Here is a 7393-nt window from a genome sequence, read left to right as displayed (position 1 = left end):
CTGCTCCTCTGACAGAAAAAAGAGAAAAGAGTGAAGGAAAGTGGGTTATCTTCCTCTTCGCTAACGAAGAAAGAGGCCATCTGCAGGATGTGAAGGAGTCAAAGATGGGGAAAGTGGAAGAAATACTCTAGGACCTGGCTCTGTGGGCTGGTATATGATCTTAGTGGCTGTCGAGATGTTTCAGCATGTCATGTTCATCTGGGTTTCCTGCTACCTTGTTTCAGTCTAGTTGGTTCTTCCACCCTCTAGACCTCCCCATGTCAGGGTGTCCCCAGGGCTCAGTCTTTGGACCTCTTCTCCATTTCCTCCCACTCCTTAGATGACCTCTCTCAGCATTTTGGCTCTAAACATCATTGGTAATTTGATGACCTCATTTATATTGCCTATCAAACTGTCTGCTTAGTATATCTACTTCGACATCTAATAGACTTCTCAAGCATATCAAAGGAACAACTTTTGATTTCCTCATCACTGTCCACCAACCTAGTCCTTCTCTCATAATTTTCCATCTCATAAAATGTCAACTCTCTTTGCCTTGGAATCATTCCCAAGTCTGTCTTATCACCATTCCCTTAGGAGTCACATCCAATCTCCCAGTGAATCCTGTCAGTTCTACCTACAGATCTGTCCTGCACCTGAGCACTCCTTATCATTTCCAATAACTGCCACTGTCTAGGACAAGCCACCAATGCTTCTCCCCAGAATTCCTGCAGTGGCACCTGGCTGGCTCTGTTCTTCTTCTGTGATTCCGTCATTCTCCTACTCAACCATTCCCTTTCCAATGGCTTCGTATCACATTTGGAGTAGAAACCCAACATGCCCCCAAAGCTCTATCTGAGCTGGCTCTGGCTTCCATTTCCTACCCCTCTTTCTCTCAGTCAGCTCGCCCAGCCACTCTAGTCATCCTGTTCCTTGAACACATCAGCCACATTTCCTACCCCAGGGCTTCTTCCTGAAATGTTCTTGCCCAAGACATTCTCCTGGCTTACGCTTTTACTTCATTCAGGTCAAAGAGTCCCTCTCTGACCACTCCTATTATCCCGTTTTAATTTTTCATAGCCCTTCATTACTACATGCCATGTTACATTTGCTTTTTACAATGTGCTTTTATTTCTTTTATGAAAATTGTCTACTGCCACTAGAACTAAGTCCCAGGAGGGATATTTTGTTCCTCACTGATGTATCCTCAGCATATAGAAAAGTGTCTGGCCATGGTAGGTACTTAATGAGTCTTTATTCAAAGAATAAAAGAAAACATGGGTTGGACCAAAACTGGAAACTGGCAAAGTAGAGAGATCAGAGGTCAAGGGCATTGGGGATTTGAGAGAGTTGGTGAGAACATCGTTGGAATGTTGGCCATGGATTCCAAGGCATATATGGAGGTGAGAGAAGTCTGGTGACTGGGCAAACTGAGAAATGGGTGGTGGAGGTGGTCAGGGGATCAGTGAGCAGGTATAGTGGGAGAAGGGGGAAAAAAAAGCTCTAGTCAAAAAAGGAATTCTGGAGTTGATTATTCTGAAAAAAATAAAAGGAAGCATGAGTACATTGAGTAATTATGAGTTTTCTCAGAACAGGAGCTACTTTTTTACCTTTTTAAAAAATCTTTTTATCTGCTGTGCTCTGTATAGTTTAGTACATACCAGACTCTCAATCTGTGGGTGTATGAGGAGACCCAATTTATAGGCCCTGCAGGTACACACTTTTATTCTGGTTACTTGTGTTCCTCAAGTGGTACAATGAGAACACCATATTCTTTTTTTTAAAATATATTTTATTGATATTTTACAGAGAGATAGAGAGTTAGAAACATCGATGAGAAAGAAACATCGATCAGCTGCCTCCTGCACATCTCCTACTGGGGATGTGCCCGCAACCCAGGTACATGCCCTTGACCGGAATCGAACCTGGGACCTTTCAGTCCACAGGCCGACGCCCTATCCACTGAGCCAAACCGGTTTCGGCAAGAACACCATATTCTTATGCTGTGTTCATTTCTTACAATCAATGATTCCTTCATTCATTGCCACATGTGCTTCTCCCTTCTTCCTAAGAAACTTGGGCCAATGCAAATCAGGCCACCTGAATTAGAAATAGAAAAACTTGCCTGATGTTGTCCAGAAACATGACAGGATTAAGACTCAGAGCACCTCATTGGCATAATAAGTAGGTTTCACTAGATGTTCCCCCCAAATTCTTCCTGATTTCTGACACTAAGCTTTCATACTTGCTGGTTTTAAATGTCTCTGCAGATGTCTACTTTTTGAATTTGCCCTTGCAGTTTCTGCTATTCCAGTCCACCTCTCCCCTTGACTACTGAGTAGTTTCCTCCCTCATTGTACCTATAGTTTTGCATAACACATACAGATTAATCTTCTAGATATTCCCCCATAGTCATGACACTCTCTGCTAAGTTGTGGATTTCTTGCACTCAAGGTGGTGGTGAGGGAGACAGGGGAGTGTTGTCCTGGTAATAACAACTCTGGAAAAGTTGATGTTCCTGACAATGGCACTGGTAGCTCAGATATTAGAGAATATCGGAATCCTTTAAGCATAGATACAGACATCTCCAATATCTCACCTGGGCATTGGTAGCTCATAAAACATAAAGAAGTATGATGTTCATGAATAAACTGAAAAAGGACACATCAGCCCAGTGAGATAAAATAGAGAGGAGTTTTGAATGGATTTTAATTTTTAAAATTTTTGATTTTTAGAAAGAGAGGAAGGAAGAGGGAGAGAGAGAGAGCAACATAGATGCAAGAGTGAAACATCGATTGGCTGCCTCCAGCACATCCCCAACTGGGGACCGAGTCCCCAACCCAGGCATATGCCATGTCTGGGAATCAAACCAGCAACTCTTAGTGCATGGGATGACATCCAACCACCTGAGCCACCCAGCCACGGCTAAAATATAGTCCTGAAAAAAACAAATATTACAGTCATCGAGATGACTGGAGTTGTCAACTGGAAGTGACAATTCTCAAAATAATTGGGGAAGAATATGAGGGGGCTGAGGTCATTTAAAACAGAGAGTGAAGGATCCAGAGGAATGACATGTGCTGACAGCATTGCCATCTATGTCTATGGATGCTGATTATGAAGAGGGCCAATGAGGTTGGTAAGTGAGCACAGCTTGTGCGTGTTAGAGCTTATTCCCATGTAGGGAGTTGTGTCCATATGCATGGCAGTGGAAGGACCTGAATTTAAGAGAGACAATCACTGAGGCACCAGGCAGAGAGGATGGGGTGTCCCTGCCTCCTAGGTTGATGGAGGCACAGAAGCAGTGGGGGTGATCCTGTGAGGTGATTTCCAAAGGCTCTCACTAGATGGCGGTGTCGGTCAGCACATGAGTCTGTAAAGGTTTCTCAGAGAATGGAGCATGGGCTGAATAAGAAATGTCATTTCACAGATGAGAATACTGAGGAGGATCAATGAGGCCGGGCAACGTGGTCCAAGGTCACTACTGACTAGCCCCGTCCCATTATCTATGCCTCAGACTTCTAGGGACCAGCAATGACCTTAGGTTCTGCTTCAAGAACTGTTGAGCTTATTTTTTTGCCCTAACTGGTTTGGCTCAGTGGATGGAGCATTAGCCTGCAGACTGAAGGGTCCCAGGTTCGATTCCAGTCAAGGGCATGTACCTTGGTTGTGGCACATCCCCAGTAGGGGGTGTGCAGGAGGCAGCTGATTGATATTTCTCTCTCATCGATGTTTCTAACTCTCTATCCCTCTCCCTTCCTCTCTGTAAAAAACCAATAAAATATATTTTTTTAAAAAAAGAACTGTTGAGGTTATTTTTAACCTCTAATCTCCCTTCTTTACCACCTAACATACAGTGCCAACCTGAAGCAAATCAGATTTGAATCTAGAGCAGCGGTTCTCAACCTGTGGGTCGCGACCCCTTTTGGGGTCGAACAACCCTTTCACAGGGGTCGCCTAAGACCATCGGAAAACATCAGATATTTACATTACGATTCGTAACAGTAGCAAAATTACATTTATGAAGTAGCAACGAAAATAATTTTATGGTTGGGGGTCACCACAACATGAGGAACTGTATTAAAGGGTCGCGGCATTAGGAAGGTTGAGAACCACTGATCTAGAGTAGAGGTCAGGGTTCGTGGATGGCAACTGCACTGTGGCTCCCCGTGCCTGTGGGATAAAGTTCAAGTGCTATAGCATGGCTTACAAGGTAGTCTGCATGCTGCAGGATTTCCTTTCACTATAGTTCTATGTTCTTTGAAGCTCCTTAAACTGTGCATGGTGCTTTTTGTGTTCCGGAACCTATGACTTCAACAGCCCCTGATCTGCTTTAGAGGGAAGCATCCTCCAATTTCTTTAGGGGATTTGACCCTTTTTGCCACTACCTTACATAATCTATAACATTAAAGATGTAGGTTGGAGGTAGTATGATGATCAGGGACCCAACATTGTCTACACATCCACCCGTAACAATCCCCTACTTAAACCAGTCAGGACTTTCTTGGGTGAGACACTAATCCAATTACCCTAGACCAGTGGTTGGCAAACTGCGGCTCGCGAGCCACATGCGGCTCTTTGGCCCCTTGAGTGTGGCTCTTCCTAAGCCTTAGGAGTACCCTAATTAAGTGAATAACAATGTACCTTCCTATGTAGTTTAAGTTTAAAAAATTTGGCTCTCAAAAGAAATTTCAATCGTTGTACTGTTGATATTTGGCTCTGTTGACTAATGAGTTTGCCGACCTCTGCCCTAGACAAAAAGTAAATGTTACTGATTTCAGGAAGGGCATAGGTATAGCTGGGCAAGATTGGAAGCAGGATGACATGATTTCTCTGCAATGTCCTTGCTGCTTTTCTCCATTGCTTTAAGTGTCAAATTCATTCTCTCCTATGGAAGACTGACTCTCTCTCACTGGTGGAGAACATGGATCCTAACTGCTTTATGCTTATCTCTTGCAAACGTCACTACCAGAAAGGAAAAAGCCCTTCTCAATAAAGATTCAGTTACACAACAGTAAGGAATGACACTTGCAGAAGATGGACATATGACTAAAGCAGGGCCAATGATTACTGTTGTCAAGGGATCAGGTGCCTTGATTGGTCTCTCTTGGGTCACCTGTGCAACCATAGCCTATGATTGACAGCCTCCCACTCAAACTGCATGATTGGGGTAGGGAAGGAGAATTTTTCAAAAGGAAAGCACTCTTACCAAAGGAAAATGATAGTTGGAGAGGAAAACAGTGCTGGACAAGAAATACTGAATGTCCATTTCCCAGCCCTCCAGGTACACAAAGGACACATTGACAAGAAATGAAAGCAGAATTACACTAAAGTGTGTGTATTACTCACCAGGTTAATGACATGTAGCTCTCAACACAGAGCTCCTAATTATGCATAAGACTTGAGTTAAGGCTTGGATCTGAGGCTTAGGCAGGGTTGCTACCTACCTCCCAAACTCAAAAGTCAGATCAGTAACCAACATGCTTAGGAAAAGAGAGAGCAGAGCTTCAAATGTAAGGAGAAAGAAATTTGTGAAGTCGCCGACACAATACGGACTGGGAAGCTTTCTCTCATTCTAACTGACAGAATCAATACCCTGAGTCAGGAGGCCCCCGGGAGGCTTAGCTCTGCCCCAACTAGTAAATGAGACCCGATCCATATCGCCAGCAGGTCCTCTCTGGGTGGTGAGTGGGAGTCAGGAAGGGGCAGGTTGATTGGTGAAAGTGCTTTCTCCTTTACATTTACCCCTTTGTGATGTGGTGGCCAGAGGGCTCAAGATTATGGTCCTGAGCTTGGATGGTGAGTGCCTTGGGGGCAGGGCCCCTGCCCCAGCTTCCTGTGACTGCCACTGTGACAGCACAATGCCTGCCTGCAGAGGCGGGCACTCAGGAAATATCATTGGACAGAAGGATTCAGAGCAAACTGCTACCCAGAATGTCAGCTGCCAAGGGGTTCCGGTGGAACTGAGGGGCACAGAGTTGGTGCCTGGGAGCTGGCCTATCTGGCCACTCTCTCCAGTGGGCAGGAAGTTCACTGGGGCCCACTTGGTGGGCAACCCCTTCTGCCAACTGGGGCACCTCAGCTCAGCCCAGAGTAGAGGTGTCAGGAAATATCTCTCTGCCCAAGCTTCCTCTCCCAAACTTAGAGGCCCAGCATAGGGCCTAGAATTCACTGAGGCTGAGTGGCTGTTTGTTCAACAATCAATCATTCAGCATGGATCACCGAAGCCGATCTCGCAGCAGAGGCCTGAGCCGAATTCCTGGGACTCAGACCCGAACACCCAGTGCCCCACTCCCCTTGCACGTGGAACAGGAGGCCAGGGAAGGGGAAGAATGGGAGCAGGGAGAGCTTGCTCGTCAGAGGACTGCTATCAACCTGCCCGTGGAAAGTGGAGAGCTGGCAGACAATGTTATGGTTTCCAAGCCAGCACCTTATTGGGAAGGAACCGCTGTGATAAATGGAGACTTTAAGGAGCTCAAGTTAACTGATTATCGTGGAAAATACCTGGTTTTCTTCTTCTACCCACTTGATTTCACTTTTGTGTGTCCAACTGAAATTATCGCCTTCAGTGATAGAATTGAAGAATTCAGATCCATAAACACGGAAGTGGTGGCATGCTCTGTCGATTCACAGTTCGCCCACTTGGCCTGGATTAACACCCCTAGAAGGCAAGGAGGACTTGGGCCAATAAAGATTCCACTTCTTTCAGATTTGACCCATCAGGTCGCAAAGGACTATGGCGTGTATCTGGAAGACTCGGGCCACAGTCTTAGAGGTCTCTTCATTATCGATGACAAGGGGATCCTAAGACAGATGACTCTGAATGACCTTCCTGTGGGTAGATCGGTGGATGAGACACTGCGTTTGGTCCAAGCATTCCAGTACACCGCTAAACATGGAGAAGTCTGCCCTGCTGGCTGGAAACCTGGTAGTGAAACAATAATTCCAGATCCAGCTGGAAAACTGAAGTATTTTGACAAACTGAACTGAAAATACTTCCTCAGGCTATGATGCTCGAATGCTTTCAATAAAGGTCAATTTAAAAAAAAAAAAAGTTTAAGGTCCTTACTCAAATTTATGGCCAACCAGGAAGGACATAACCCCCTTCAGTGAAGGAGACCATCAATCATCAAGGGAAACCCTTGAGGTTATCCCCTAACATTTACCAGTAATTTTTATAAATTCCTGGGACCAGAGAAATGGGCAGTTCCACCTCTGACTCTAGAAACTTCTAAAATGAACAGAAGAAGACATTTAGTTCAAGGTCACAGGCTTACCAAATATTGACCCCCTATTTTATTTCTCAACCTAAATAATTCCTAGTCTTATAGAAAAACTAGAGGCCCAGTGCATGAAATCCATGTAGTTGGCAGGGTTGGGGGTTGGGGGTGGGAGGGAGAGGTTCTCAGCTCAG

General features: G+C 45.1%; 1 pseudogene across 1 annotated transcript; it reads left to right on the top strand.

Annotated features, from left to right (window-relative positions):
• Nucleotides 1-6389: 6389 nt before the first annotated feature.
• Nucleotides 6390-7010, top strand: LOC102436555 (annotated as a pseudogene). The gene has a single exon (XR_001346778.1). The product of XR_001346778.1 is annotated as a peroxiredoxin-4 pseudogene (transcript).
• Nucleotides 7011-7393: the final 383 nt, after the last annotated feature.

This window comes from Myotis lucifugus, unplaced genomic scaffold (genome assembly GCF_000147115.1).
Source record: "Myotis lucifugus unplaced genomic scaffold, Myoluc2.0 scaffold_2714, whole genome shotgun sequence".
NCBI classification, from domain to species: domain Eukaryota; kingdom Metazoa; phylum Chordata; class Mammalia; order Chiroptera; family Vespertilionidae; genus Myotis; species Myotis lucifugus.
The sequence above is the reverse complement of the archived record's forward strand: the minus strand, read 5'-3'. Positions and strand labels throughout refer to the sequence as shown.